At 42.9% G+C, this 14,988-nt stretch overlaps 1 pseudogene; it reads left to right on the top strand.

Moving 5' to 3' along the window:
* The first annotated feature begins 12,487 nt into the window (after positions 1 to 12,487).
* On the top strand, positions 12,488 to 12,776 carry LOC120854079 (annotated as a pseudogene).
* The last annotated feature ends 2,212 nt before the right edge of the window (positions 12,777 to 14,988 follow it).

The following is a 14,988-nucleotide window of genomic DNA, read 5'->3' as shown; positions in this document are numbered from 1 at the left end:
GACTGTGTGGATCACAATAAACTGTGGAAAATTCTGAGAGAGATGGGAATACCAGACCACCTGACCTGCCTCTTGAGAAATCTGTTTGCAGGTCAGGAAGCAACAGTTAGAACTGGACATGGAACAACAGACTGGTTCCAAATAGGAAAAGGAGTACGTCAAGGCTGTATATTGTCACCCTGCTTATTTAACTTCTATGCAGAGTACATCATGAGAAACGCTGGGTTGGAAGAAACACAAGCTGGAATCAAGATTGCTGGGAGAAATATCAATCAGCTCAGATATGCAGATGACACCACCCTTACGGCAGAAAGTGAAGAGGAGCTAAAAAGCCTCTTGATGAAAGTGAAAGAGGAGAGTGAAAAAGTTGGCTTAAAGCTCAACATTCAGTAAACGAAGATCACGGCATCCGGTCCCATCACTTCATGGGAAATAGATGGGGAAACAGTGGAAACAGTGTCAGACTTTATTTTTTTGGGCTCCAAAATCACTGCAGATGGTGACTGCAGCCATGAAATTAAAAGACGCTTACTCCTTGGAAGAAAAGTTATGACCAACCGAGATAGCATATTCAAAAACAGAGCCATTACTTTGCCGACTAAGGTCCGTCTAGTCAAGGCTATGGTTTTTCCAGTAGTCATGTATGGAAGTGAGAGTTGGACTGTGAAGGCTGAGTGCCAAAGAATTGATGCTTTTGAACTGTGGTGTTGGAGAAGACTCTTGAGAGTCCCTTGGACTGCAAGGAGATCCAACCAGTCCATTCTGAAGGAGATCAGCCCTGGGATTTCTTTGGAAGGAATGATGCTGAAGCTGAAACTCCAGTACTTTGGCCACCTCATGCGAAGAGTTGACTCATTGGAAAAGACTCTGATGCTGGGAGGGATTGGGGGCAGGAGGAGAAGGGGACGACAGAGGATGAGATGGCTGGATGGCATCACGGACTCGACGGACGTGAATCTGAGTGAACTCCGGGAGTTGGTGATGGACAGGGAGGCCTGGCGTGCTGCAATTCATGGGGTCGCAAAGAGTCGGACATGACTGAGCGACTGAACTGAACTGAATAACTAGCGATGCTGAGCATTTTTTCATGTGCCGATTGGCCATCTGTATGTCCTCTTTAGAGAAATGTCTATTCAGGTCTTTTGCCCAGTTTTTAAGTGGGTTGTCATAAGCTGTTTGTAAATTTTGGAGACTCCTGCAAAATGGTCTTGTTGGAAAGCCTGCAGATGCCAATTGTGGCCTCAGTGAAAGTCACAAAAGAAATCACTAAGCAGCGATTGTTCATTGGTCAAAGTTTGATAACAGCTTAATTTAGTCCAAAAGAAGGCAACATATGAATAAATTATCTAGTAACTGGGAATTGTTTTATTTACTTATTTTATGGCACATTTCTTGTAGAATATACAAATTGCTCCAGAGGATATGAATCCTTAAGAAAATATGAGAAAGACAAGGGTTTGTAAAAGCCACATCAGCATTCTAATCAATTTCAGAGGCTTTAACAGCTAAGAAGACGGTCCAAACATAAATACAAAATTCGCTTGAGAAGTGATTTCAATGGATTCCACAGGTCTCAAGTAAACATATGGCTGGCAGCCTTCTCTTTGAGGATGACTTCCCTAAGAAGTCTATGTATCTGATTGGCTATTTGGGGACTGATGACTGATAAGGTCAGCAGGGTGACTATCATGACTTTTTTTCAAGTGCCAAGAGTAGGAAATTTTTAAAAATATTTATTTGTTATCCATTCATCTGCTGATGGACATCTAGGTTGTTTCCATGTCCTGGCTACTATAAACAGTGTTGCGATGAACATTGGGGTACATATGTCTCTTTCAATTCTGGTTTCCTCAGTGTGTATGCCAGCAGTGGGATTGCTGGGTCATAAGGCAGTTCTATTTGCAATTTTTAAAGGAATCTCCACACTGTTCTCCATAGTGGCTGTACTAGTTTGCATTCCCACCAACAGTGTAGGAGGGTTCCCTTCTCTCCACACCCTCTCCAGCATTTATTGCTTGCAGATTTTTGGATTGCAGACATTCTGACTGGTGTGAAGTGGTACCTCATTGTGGTTTTGATTTGCATTTCTCTAATAATGAGTGATGTTGAGCATCTTTTCATGTGTTTGTTAGCCATCTGTATGTCTTCTTTGGAGAAATGTCTGTTTAGTTCTTTGGCCCATTTTTTGATTGGGTCGTTTATTTTTCTGGAATTGAGCTGCAGGAGTTGCTTGTATATTTTTGAGATTAGTTGTTTGTCAGTTGCTTCATTTGCTATTATTTTCTCCCATTCGGAAGGCTGTCTTTTCACTTTGCTTATAAAGAATACATTTGAATCAGTTCTGATGAGATGGATGAAACTGGAGCCGATTATACAGAGTGCAGTAAGCCAGAAAGAAAAACACCAATACAGTATACTAACACATATATATGGAATTTAGAAAGATGGCAATGATGACCCTGTATGCAGGACAGCAAAAAAGACACAGATGTGTATAGCGGACTTTTGGACTCAGAGGGAGAGGGAGAGGGTGAGATGATTTGGGAGAATGGCATTGAAACATGTATAATATCATGCAAGAATTGAATTGCCAGTCTATGTCCGATGCAGGATATGGCACGCTTGGGACTGGTACACTGGGATGACCCAGAGAGATGTTTTGGGGAGGGAGGTGGGAGGGGGGTTCATGTTTGGGAACGCATGTACACCCGTGGTGGATTCATGTCAATGTATGGCAAAACCAATACAGAATTGTAAAGTAAAATAAAAAATAAATAAATTAAAAAAATATTTATTTGGCTTGCATTGAGTCTTGCCATAGTTGTGGCCTGTGGACTCTTAGTTGCAGCATGAAAACTCTTAGCTGTGGCATGTGGGATCTAGTTCCCTGATCTGGGGTTGAATCCAGGCCCTCTGCATTGGCAGCATGGAGTCTTAGCCACTGGACCACCAGGGAAATCCCAAGGAGTAGGAATTTTTGCCTTATCTTATTAAACTTATGGTAAGCAAGACGCCAGTTTCAAAAATTTTTGTTTTCTTCCGCGGGTTCAGCAGAGTTTGGGGTTAGTAAATAAATATTTATTGAATTTAATAAGAATGGAAACTGTTGATGAGAAAGAGCACTACAGTGTGATCATGCCTAAAAGCCTAAAGTTGAACTTTTTCCACCCTGACCTTTAAATAGGTCAAAGCCCCCATGAGAGTGTGGGATCAGTAGCTCTACAGCTACCAGGAACTGGTTCAAATTTGCATTATGTATACAGTGGATGCTTTAAAATCAAGCAACATCAAAAATATAAACAATGGGAAATTGTGGTTTGTAACAAATATTTATTTTTGACTTCATCTATTGTTCCTGGCTGCCAGCTCCCAAAACCCTTGGAATTTCCTAAGTAGTAGGAGCAAGGGGAGCGCTTTTGTTATAGTATATGATCTTTTGTCCTCAGTTCTTGAAAGTGCTTCAGAGCCATAAAGGTGAAATAAGTGTCATGTTACTTGTAACAAACCCATATCTACCATACCTGAATTTACATTAATAAGGTGACTTTTGGAAAACCCCTGAGGCCTTTCCAGGTGGCATTAGTGGTAAAGAACCTGCCTACCAAGGTAAGAGACACAAGAGACGTGGGTTCAATCTCTGGATCAGAAAGATTCCCCTGGAGTAGGTAGTGGCAACCACTCCAGTATTCTTGTCTGGAGAATACCCTGGACAGAGGAGCCTGGTGGGCTATAGTCTATGGGATCGCAAAGAGTCGGACATGACTGAAGCAACTTTGCATGCACCGAGGTTGGACGCTGGTTGTCTGGGAAACCACTAAGATGATTAGAGGGTTGGAACACTCAGCACCAACCTCCCACCTGGGAAGGTCATGTGAGGCATGGGCGATGGCTGGAGATTGAGTTCAGTCGTCAATGGCCAAAGATTTAACTGGTCATGCTCACGTAATGAAGCCTCCATAAATATCCCTGAACTTCTGACTTTTTGAGCTTCCAGGTTGGTTAACCAGAAAGCATCATCATGCTGAGAGCGTGACACACCTTAAACTCTGCAGGCACCGAAGCTCCTGCATTCAGGACCTTTTCAGATCTCACCCTGTGTATCTCTTTGACTGTTCATTCCTGTCCTTTGTAATAAATCAGTAACCTAATTAAGTAAACTGTTTTCCTGAATTCCATAAGGCACTGTAGCAAATTAATCATAGGTGTTTGAGGAACCTTCAACTGATAGCTAGTTGGTCAGAAGCACAGGTAACAACCCGGCCTTGCCCTGACATTTAAAGTGGGGTAGTCTTGGTAGGACTGAGCCAAGTTATGACCCCAGAAGAACACAAAGTAGGACTGATTAAGTAGGACTTAACCTGTGGGATGGAGAAGGCAGTGGCACCCCACTCCAGTACTCTTGCCTGGAAAATCCCATGGACAGAGGAGCCTGGTGGGTTGCAGTCCATAGGGTCGCTAAGAGTCGGACACGACTGAGCGACTTCACTTTCACTCTTCACTTTCATGCGTTGAAGAAGGAAATGGCAACCCACTCCAGTGTTCTTGCCTGCAGATTCCTAGGGATGGTGGGAGCCTGGTGGGCTGCCGTCTATGGGGTCACACAGAGTCGGATACGACTGAAGCGACTTAGCAGCAACCTGTGGGATCTGATGCCTTCTGCAGGTAGATGTCAAAATTGAGCTTAATTTGTGAAACACCTAATCAGTGTCTGGGGTTTCCCAGGTGGTGCTAGTGGTAAAGAACCCACCTGCTAATGCAGGAGACAGACTCAGGTTCTATTCCTGGGGTCGGGAAGATCCTCTGGAGGAGGGCATGGCAACCCCACTCCAGTATTCTTGCTGGGAGTATCCCATGGACAGAGGAGCCTGGCAGGCTATAGTCCGTGGGGTTGCAAAGAGTCTGATATGACTGAAGTGACTTAGCACGCATGCAATCACTGTCTACTGAGAATTGCAGAATTATTTGGTGGGGTTGGAAAAAAAACACATTGAAACAGTTGCTTTGAATACTCTAGTCGGCTTCGTATTCCTTAATTTGGGTTTGTTTTGGTGGTGGGAGAAATGTTCATGATCAAGACATCTGAGCTTCGGAGAGAAGACTCAGCCATATTTCTGTTTCTCTCAAATTTGGCAGGTGTATTTAGATATGAGCAAAAGGACACCAACATGGGTGGTATACTGGGGAAACCTCTATAGTATTCACAGCACAGAGGAAGGAGGGGAGCAGAAAGAGAAGGAAGCACTTTCCTATCTAGGTGAAAAGTACAATAAACATTGCAAGGGAGAGCAAGGGTGGGTGTGTCTTGGTCCAGTAATAAATGAGGAAGGAGGGGTCAGGAGGGGCCTCTTGAAGAAATCACACCTTGACAGAGCTGTACTCACCGAGTTCAGTTTCTTGTGGCTGTTAATTACCAGTGAGAGTTGACTTTTGTGTTCTCCTGGGGTCATTGAAACAGAACCACAGAGACCCCATAATGTGCAAATTGGTCCTTTCATGTATTGCCAATGGGAAAATATATTGAAGTAACAGTTTTCATTAATTATTTGATAATGGCTGCCCTTTAGCAAACCAGTTCATTAGGAGTCTACTCTCCGGATATATTCTCAAAAGTTCACTAAACACAGTTTTTTCTGGACTTGAGGGGGGCGGTCTGTCTGTGAAGATGGCTATCACCCTCTGGGATAGTGCTGTGTGATTATTAAAATCAATCAAACAAAACTCTCCTGGGAGGATCATGAAAGGCATGCCTGTCTGTCTGAGCTGGCGGCCCACTGGGGAGACTCAGTGTGCATTGAATCAGCCATCACTTGTTTCCCACTTTTCTCTCCTATTTCAGATGAGGAGCTCTGCACAGGTGTCCTTCTGTGGCTATGCTCTACTTTTGTGGGCAAAGTGGTGAGCAGGGAAAGGACACCACGGGGACTGGTAAGAATGAATGACCAGGAAGCGGCATTTGAAACCCGGTTCTGTTCCCTCATTTATTTACACTGAGTGCTTTTCCATCCAGAAACTTCGAGGCTTCTTCCTGGGATACCTGACTTGCCCCCAGATGTGCCCACTGCACATGCACCAGACCAGACCTAGCATGTGTATTTGGAAAATGGGGGCATCTCATGCTCTCCTCCTTGAACTTGGGACAGCTGTTTGGCCTTCTCACTGAGACCGGGCAGAACCTACCCCAACCTGCTGTACAGGAGCACAGTCCATGGTGCTGGGTGGGCAGCAGGAGAAGTTGGGTAGGAAGAGTAGGCCTCTGGCAACTATTTCTTCTAGTCCTTTATTTACTTGTTTCTTTCACATAGATGATCTTAACCACATAAGCACACTTATTTGATCAAACTATATGCCTTACACACACCCAGTACACATGTCAGCCACAGAATAAAATATCTAAGAAACGTTCTTTAAGTGGCTCTGAACTTCCCTGCTTTTTAGAGAGTTCAATGATTGGTGGGGACCTGAGCAATAGATGTTTGAGTTGAGGAAAATTTTGATTGCACTAATATAACCAGACCTTATGAAATTTAAAATTAACACCCAGCTCTCATCGTTAGCACCCGTTTTCCTATATAAGATTAGCATTCAATTATATAATTGTTCCTTTTTTGGAAAAGATAAGTTTAGATGTCTAGACAATTTCATGTATACAAAATGCTTCATTTGAGGGTGCATTAAAAGAAGTCTAGATTCCCCAGGACTGAGTGTCCTCCTGGAGAACAATGAGTACATTCGTAGAATGCCTTTACTATTTGCTGGAAGAAAATAAAATATGTCTCATGGCTTTTCCCTGCCAATTTTTGGTTCTTTCCCCTACTCCTCCCACCTACACACACACACACACACACACACACACACACACACATACACACACTTTTCCCAATATTAGCTATTTCTGCATTTCCCCCATATTCTGAATTTCTTCATATGTTCAGTTTTTTCAAAGAGACCCATGTTATGTTTTAAGCAACTGAGTTTTGTGATTCTAAGACAAAGAGATAATTTTAGCTCTAATGTGAGATTGAAGGCATGGTGTTTGGGGAAGGGAAACATAAAAAATCATGGTATGTTAGAACTATCAATAGCAAGCACCATATTTTCTAGAAGAAGGAAAAGAAGAGAAGGAGGCAGGTAGAGGTGACAAACACGTCATTTGGGAGACAGGCATCAATCAATGTGAAAAAAGATGAAGGTATAGCCGTGGAAGTGCAGATGCAGTCTGGAAAGGAACCTGGTTCCTGGTGGCTTTACCAGGTCACTTGTAGGCAAACAGGTTCCAGTCGAGTTCCTGGCAACTGACATTGATAGAGGCAGGGTGTGTTGGTCAAGAGACCATCTTTGTCCCTCTGGCGGAAAGAGCAGGCAGTATGGTCCTGTGGATCTAGGACTAGCAGGTCTGACTGATTAATGCAGTCTTATTTATAGAACTGCCGTTCGTGTGTGTTTTGAGGATGACCAGGGAAGATGTTGCCAGCACATGTCAGGCGAGAAGCCTGCATCCTTGGTGGCCCCTTGTAGTATGCCCAGTAAGGCTGCGCCTGAGTCCCAGCAGAGGGACGGCAGAGCAGTCACAGGGGGCTGGCAGTGTCAGAGTCGCCAGCCTTGTATCTGGTTCCATGGGGTGTACTCTAGGTTAAGGAATAGAATTTGCTTCAGGGGCTTTGAGCATGCTGAGTCTTGTCCCCACATTCACACGCACAGGGCCAGTGCCTCAGTCATGTGAAAGGAAGAGCGCCAGGGACTAGGAGGTGGCACCCGGAGGGCTGGAGGTGGGGTTTTCACATGTGCGGTGAAACTGTGGGGCAGGGCACTGTGCTCAGCCCCTGCACCAGTCTGGCCTCTGATCTATAAGATGGGGGTGGGGGTTGGGGGAGTGGGGGTGGCGTGGGGTGGGGCGGGGGTGGGTGTTGGCATTAAAAGAAAGAAGGCCTCAAGCAAGAGGCACACTCCAGGAGCAAGTTCTACTGTCTCAGAGAAGCTTGGGAGGAAGATAGTGCTGTGCAGAGGGCTGGGGAAGCCCACTTCAGCACACCCACACAGACCCCACTGGACAGACTGTGGCCCCACTGCTCACCTGCCTCCTGTGTGGCCTAATCTCATCAGATCCAGTGGTCAGGTCAGGAGTTATTTGAATACTCAGACTTTAAAAGCTAGCATTGAAAATTCCTGTGCTTAGATGTCTAGTCATAGAAAGGCTTTGCTGGAAATAAGCATGCAAAGTATAAAACACACATTGCCGGGGATGTATGCACACAGACCCACGTATGGCCTGAGCCGCTGGAGCCACTCTGTCCTGGCCCAGCGGCAGCCAGGTTCCTGACTCGGGGAAACTGAGATAAGAAGTTATTGTTTAAGCTTTTAAGTTTGGGTATGCTTTACACAGTAGAGATAAAACACAAAAGCTTAGCTGATAGGATATGACCTGTTTGGAACCCCCTCAAAGTGGACCCTTTAGCCTTGCCATGGCTCTCTCACTGGGGTCTGGTGGCTTTTCTCCAAGACACATATCTGGCTCCAATTCTGGGTCAGCCAGTGCTCTTTCAAGGCTGAGTTAGGTTCTTCTGGGATCAGAAAGCTCCTGAGGGATCACTGAATTCTCCACTTGTTGGAGAATTCTTTCCTTATTGGCATTGAAGAAAGTGGTACACAGGCATCTTGGCAATTGACTCATAAATTATCATCATTATTTGATCCTCATAAGCCTCATCAATTTTAGGTATCTGGGGGAAAAATCCAGTCTCTGGACCTGGACATGTGTGGTAACACCTTTCTAAGCCTTGTCCAGGGGCTTAGCTAGCCTCTCCTTAAGGATATTCTGTGCCATCCCCCTTTAACATCACCAGAAGTCATGGAGAAAAAGATGGAGTAAGAGTGGATATCTCCCCTAGAGGGCCAATGCTCAAGAAATATTCACTGAATGAATATATAAGTTCCTTTTACATTGCTGTTAAGATTATATATATTTATACCTATAGCTATATGCTTCACTTTTCTATTTAACATTTTTCTTGAAGTGTCTCCGGGTCACCTGAAGTCTTTGTAGACATCGCTATGAGGGTAGCACCAAGCTGACAGCGGCCACTTATGGCTGAGCACTCTACCAGCTAGTCCAAACTTGGTCTGCCTGGCATGACTAGTGGCATGTATTTGCTTCACAGATCTTTTCTATGCCTATATTTAGGGATATTTTCTTTATTAATAATAATGCTGAGGTATACATACATTTTCACTTGAATACATATCTATTTGCTTTGGACCGATCCTCCAAAGTGGACTCCTTGGGTTAAAAGGCAACAAGGAAGACCACAGCAGCCATAACATGTAGGGATTGGCCTGGCATCATGGCAGAACACAAGATGAGTGGAAATAGGATATCTTTTGTGCGAGGAGTGCTGCTTTCTGCCAGCAATGTGTGGTATGGAAATGTGGTTGGTAAGGGCAGGGAGAAGGCAAGATTCATAGTGGGTAACATTTAACTTCCCATTATATTGTTTAGGCTTGGGCTTCCCTGGTAGCTGAGCTCGAAAAGAATCTGCCTGCAATGTGGGAAACTCTGGTTAGATTCCTGGGTTGAGAAGATCCCCTGGGGAACAGTTAGGCTACCCACTCCAGTATTCGTGGGCTTCTCTGGTGGCTCTGTTGGTAAAGAATCCGCCTGCAGTGTGGGACCTGGGTTTGATCCCTGGGTTAGGAAGATCCCTTGGAGGAGGATCTTTAGTAATCCACTCCAGTATTCTTGCCATGGACAGAGGAGCCTGGTGGGCTACAATCCATGGAGTCACAAAGAGTCAGACATGACTGAGTGACAGGCTTAGAAAATAAGCAATCAAATTACCTAAAGGATTTTAGAATTAAACTTGACAAACTGATACTGATATTCATGTAGAAGAGAAAATGTACAGCAACAGCTAAGAAGAATTTTAGGAATTTTGAAAACTGTATTAATTAAATTGATAGAGATTGATGGAACAAGAAACAAAAATCTCGGATCTAGAAAAAGCTGATGTACATCTAGGAATATGGTAAATATTGAAGAAAGTGTTTTACATGGGTGGAAAAAAAGAAATATATTAATGTCTAAAGAACTGATAAAAAATTTGGCAGCTCTTTTTCTCATTATTAGCAAATTTAAATTTCACAAATATTAAAAAATTAAACATTCAAAAAATTATAAAGGTATATTAGAAAATATAGGGGAATATTATATACCTTTGGAGTAGAAAATGGCTATCTATAATAACTATCATCTATTTTATGACTATATTTGTAAGTTTCATATGTGACTAAAACAAATGAAAAAGAATGGATGTATTTTTTAAAGATAAAAAATATGTAAACTGAAATTGAATTACAATTGTACGCTCTAAGAAATTAGAGAAATCTAATCCCAAATGGGGTCCCCCACATGAATTTGCAGGTGTTTTTGAGTACTTGCCTTGAAAATGGTCCGTTTTGTTGCTCATTTTGGGATATATTGATGCATACCACAGATGGTAGAGGAACCCAAGGGAGAAATGAGAGTTGACCGGTAGAGCGAGTCAGCCTATTGTTATTGCAAACCTCAACCCCACTCTACGCTAGATCATGGAGAAACTAAGCTATGCTTCTTTTTGTGCCAATCCATTCTATGTACATCAAGATTTGTAAGCCATCATATCCATAACATTTTGGGTGTACATGTAGGTACAGGGAGTGTTGGTTAGGCTGGGCCCATAGCAAGGCACGGGAATGAGCTTCCACTTGTGGCAGGTTGTACTGAGAGGCTGGAAGCAGCAAAGCCCCCTCTTAGCAGCTGCAAAGCCAGACTTCACACATGCCCAGGGCACTGACCATGGCCATTCAGATGCAACCACAGACCCTGGCGGCCCTATCATTTTGCCAAGCTTCAAAAACAGGCACTCTCATTCCTCTCTTCTGTTTCTCCTGCTTTCCTTGTTTTCTATTCTTCCTTCTTGTATTGCACACAAAATTCCCCATAAGTAATTTTACATGGTCCAGCTAACCACAATCCAACATGTTGTAGTCAGATTTGTCAGAGTTCTTAAAGCAAAGGCTGTACCTTTACCCAACACAGTAGCAAGTAACCATGCGTGACTATTTAAATGTATGTTTATTAAACGAAATACAATGAAAATCTAGTCTGTCAGTTGTAGTAGTCACATTTCAAGTGCTTAGTAAGCATCTGTGGTTTGTGGTGGCATGTTGAGTGCATGTCCAGAACATTCCATCATGGCCTGCTCTGGAAGCTGGCCTTCGGCAGGTACGGATCTGGGTAGAGTCAGTCAGAGGTGTAGCAGTAGGTCTCAGGACAAAGGCACGGCAAAGTTTGCATGTGGGCTTGCGTCTAACCTCTGTGGACAGTGGTCAGAGTGTGGAGGCTGTCACGCATGGAAAGTTGGGCTTGTGGCACAAGTTGTGTTTCCATAAGCAGAGAGCAAGGCTAGAGAAGTCCTGGACCCAGTGCTGGCCAGCTTTCTCAGACTGCTTTCTCAACACCCTCTGGCAGTCATCTGTACTCTTTGTGATGCAATTTTTCTCATCCATAAATGACAAGATTTTATTTCCCGGTCAGCTTCTGGCGCAGTGTGTAATCCAGTGACTCATTCAGTGAAAGTATCAGAATGCTAGTTTTCTGATACCTAGGCTAGTGTTTTGGTCAATGGAAGACTCACTAAGGGAAAAAGAATGAACTCATTGGCAAGTTCTATTGAGAAAGGAAATACTGTGTGGACTTCTCTGGTTGTCCAGTGGCTAAGACTCCACACTCCCAATGCAGGGGACCTAGGTGTAATCCGTGGCTAGGGAATTAGATCTTACATCATGCAACTAAGAGTTCACACCAACTATGTCTCTTGGGACTGACCCTGGCAGATGTCTGTACTATATTTCAGACCTCTCCTCTGTCAGTGGCAGTGCTTTGAGGTACATGTATCATGATTTATTCAACCAGGTCTTCTGTGGGTGGAGGTTTAAAATCTTTCCAGTTTTCACTATTAAACATTATATTGACATAACTACAGTTGTTTATTTACCCTTGTGAACTTTTGTGAGTCTCCAAGATCTAGTCTTAGAATTATTGGATCAGAAAGCATTTACATTTTAAGTTTTGTATCCTCCCCCCAAATCTTGTCACTTAACATATCTGCAGAAATTTAATGAAAGTGGCTGTTTCCCCAACCTTATATTCAGGATGTGTCCTCAAACTTTTCAGACCTTGCTAGGTATCTTTTTTTGCTTGAATTTGCAAATTTTTAATGATCGATTAGGTTGAGAATTTATCATATGTTTATAGCCAAGTGTATTCCTTCTTCTCTGAGAAAACATTCATATCCTTTGTCATTTTTCCACTGAACATTTTACCTCTTTCTTTGAAAATGTTCTTTGCCTATAAGAATAAAAGCAATCATTAGTTTTAGGGTCTAAGAAGACTCAAGCTTAATGGAATGGACAATTCAGAACTAATGATGAGATGGCCCCAGGAGCTTCCACCCGAGTGAGTGGTGAGAGCCCTGGACCGTATAATGGAGGGGTCTAGTGAGCCACAGATGGATGCTAAGTCCAAGGTCACCAACCAACTCATAGATTTTCAGTGGAAGCTGGGTATGGCTGTGAGCTCGGACAGCTGCAGATCACTTAAGCATCCTCATGTTACAGGGATGCTCAAGGTGGCAGGTCATTTAGGCCAAGTAAAGAACAAGTCCTTTGAAATGACAATTCCATAGTGTCAGGATTTCTACAGACAGTTCAAGGAAATTGCTGCAATTTTTGAAACTGTGTGAAAACTGATTACTTGGTTGATGAATTGCTACCATCATTCTAAAATCATGGACTTCACTTTCTGCAACAAAACTGCCTAAGGATCAAATGATATTTATTGAATGAAAATTGCACCTTTGATTTTCCATTTTTCTTAAATAATAAAAGAAATCAGATAAATAGGGAAAAAAAGGACCAATGAAAGCATATATGCTCTGACTTATTTATGCCACTTACATGAATTTATTCTCTAAAAAAGCCTAAAAGTTCAGTAGAAGGCAAGAGGTATGTGTCCAATGGTACTCATTTCTAAGAAATGGAAACAACTAACCCTTAAAAATGAAAACTATTTGCAAATGGAAAATGATTCTGATATAATACTGAATGAAATAAAGCCAAAATGTAAACTATCTGCATGATAAAAACAACCATGGAAAAATATGCATGCAAATAGTTTCATGCAAGTGGCCTCTTCCTGGAAGAGAATATGGAAAAGTGAAAACAATGGTGTGTAAGAGAGGTAAAATTGCCGGAGAATCTTCCAGTGAAAAACTGAACAAATCAACAGATAAAGTCTAGGGAACTGGAGAGGATGGAAGCAGGGTCTTTAGAGTGAAGGAGCTTGCTATGTGCTGTCTGATGTACTGGCTTGTGCAAGACCCGCAAAGGACCACCCTCACACACACCTTGCACTTCCCAGCATCAGTCACTGGCCTATGACTCATGGTATTTTTCATGGCTATCTGTGTTTTAAATCTATTTTTCTTAATATTTTTTCTGATTTGACTTTGAATATAATCATTCCTTCTACTTGGTTGCTTAATAGCAATATTTTGCTAGTAATAGTTTCTTAAATGCATATAAAAATTAATAGCAAACTATTAATATAAAACATTTTTCATCAGTGTCTCCGTAATCAACTCCTCACCTCCAGGAACACATCACAGGCCAGGGAATACAGGAGACTAGAGGAACTGCATTTTTGCTTGAAACATTGATTCTGTTAATAAACTAAGTTTAGACAAGATTCTAATCAGTAGAGATATTTCTGGGACACAACCTCTTTGTGGCTTTGCTTCTGAGCCCTGTGCCTGGTTAGCAAGTCTGCAAAAGGCTAGAAGCTGCTCTGGACAGGTGCTGGCCCTCTAGCTCTAGCACAGTTCTCAGCAATAGACATCAGACAGAAAAGCCCAGGGTTATGCTGCAGGAAGGGGGACCCTTTCCAGGGACCCAAAATTGGCTCTTGTCTAACACTCAGAAATGAGTTGTCCAAGGAGACACGTGTGCTGACAAAGCAAAAGACTTTATTGGGAAGGGGCACCCAGGTGGAGAACAGCAGGGTAAGGGAACCCAGGAGGACTGCTCTGTCACGTGGCTCACAGTCTTGGCTTTTATGGTGACGGGATAGTTTCTGTGTTGTCTTTGGCCAATCATTCCGACTCAGGGTCTTTCCTGGTGGCACACACATGGCTCAGCCAAGATGGATGCCAGCAAGAAAGGTTCTGGGAGGTGGTAGGACACTTGGCATCTCCTTTTGACCTCTCTGGAATTCTTCCAGCTGGTGGTGGCTTGTTAGTTCCGTGTTCCTTACCAGAACCTCCTGTCATAAAATACCTCATGCAAATAGTTACTGTGGTTTCCGGCCAGAGTGGGTGGTTTCAGTCAGAGTGCTTCTCCTAAAAGTTAGAGATGATGGTTAGGCTAGCAAGAATTTATTCACAAGGATGGGAGGTTGTTTCTTTCCTTATAAAGACTGTTAGCCCAAATTAAGTATTGGGTAAGATTTTTTGGGTAATAATTTTTTGGGTAAGAGTTTTTGGGTAATAATTCTTTGGAATTCTGGACCAAAACATCAACTCTGGAAGAACACTTAGAAACAAAGAGCACTTAGATGCAGGATCCAAATTTGGCCCCAGTATCCAGAGCACTTGCAACCCTATTGACTGCAGCATGCCAGGCTTCCCTGTCCATCGCCAACTCCTGAAGCTTGCTCAAACTCATGTCCATCGAGTCGGTGATGCCATCCAACCATCTCATAATTACTATTTAATACTAAAGGTGAGGATACTTGTCCTGCCTTCTATTTCTACATTATCTGGCTCCACTCTTTTCCTCTAGAAAATTAGTGGATATACAGAAAGCCAGGGATATGTTAGCCTGGAGAATAAATCATTATAAAAGGGCTCTTCTCCAATCAAATGTCATTCAGTAGATTTTACTTATTACTTTTACCTT

The sequence above is a fragment of the Oryx dammah genome, unplaced genomic scaffold, assembly GCF_014754425.2.
Source record: "Oryx dammah isolate SB20612 unplaced genomic scaffold, SCBI_Odam_1.1 HiC_scaffold_27, whole genome shotgun sequence".
NCBI lineage: Eukaryota > Metazoa > Chordata > Mammalia > Artiodactyla > Bovidae > Oryx > Oryx dammah.
The sequence above is the reverse complement of the archived record's forward strand: the minus strand, read 5'-3'. Positions and strand labels throughout refer to the sequence as shown.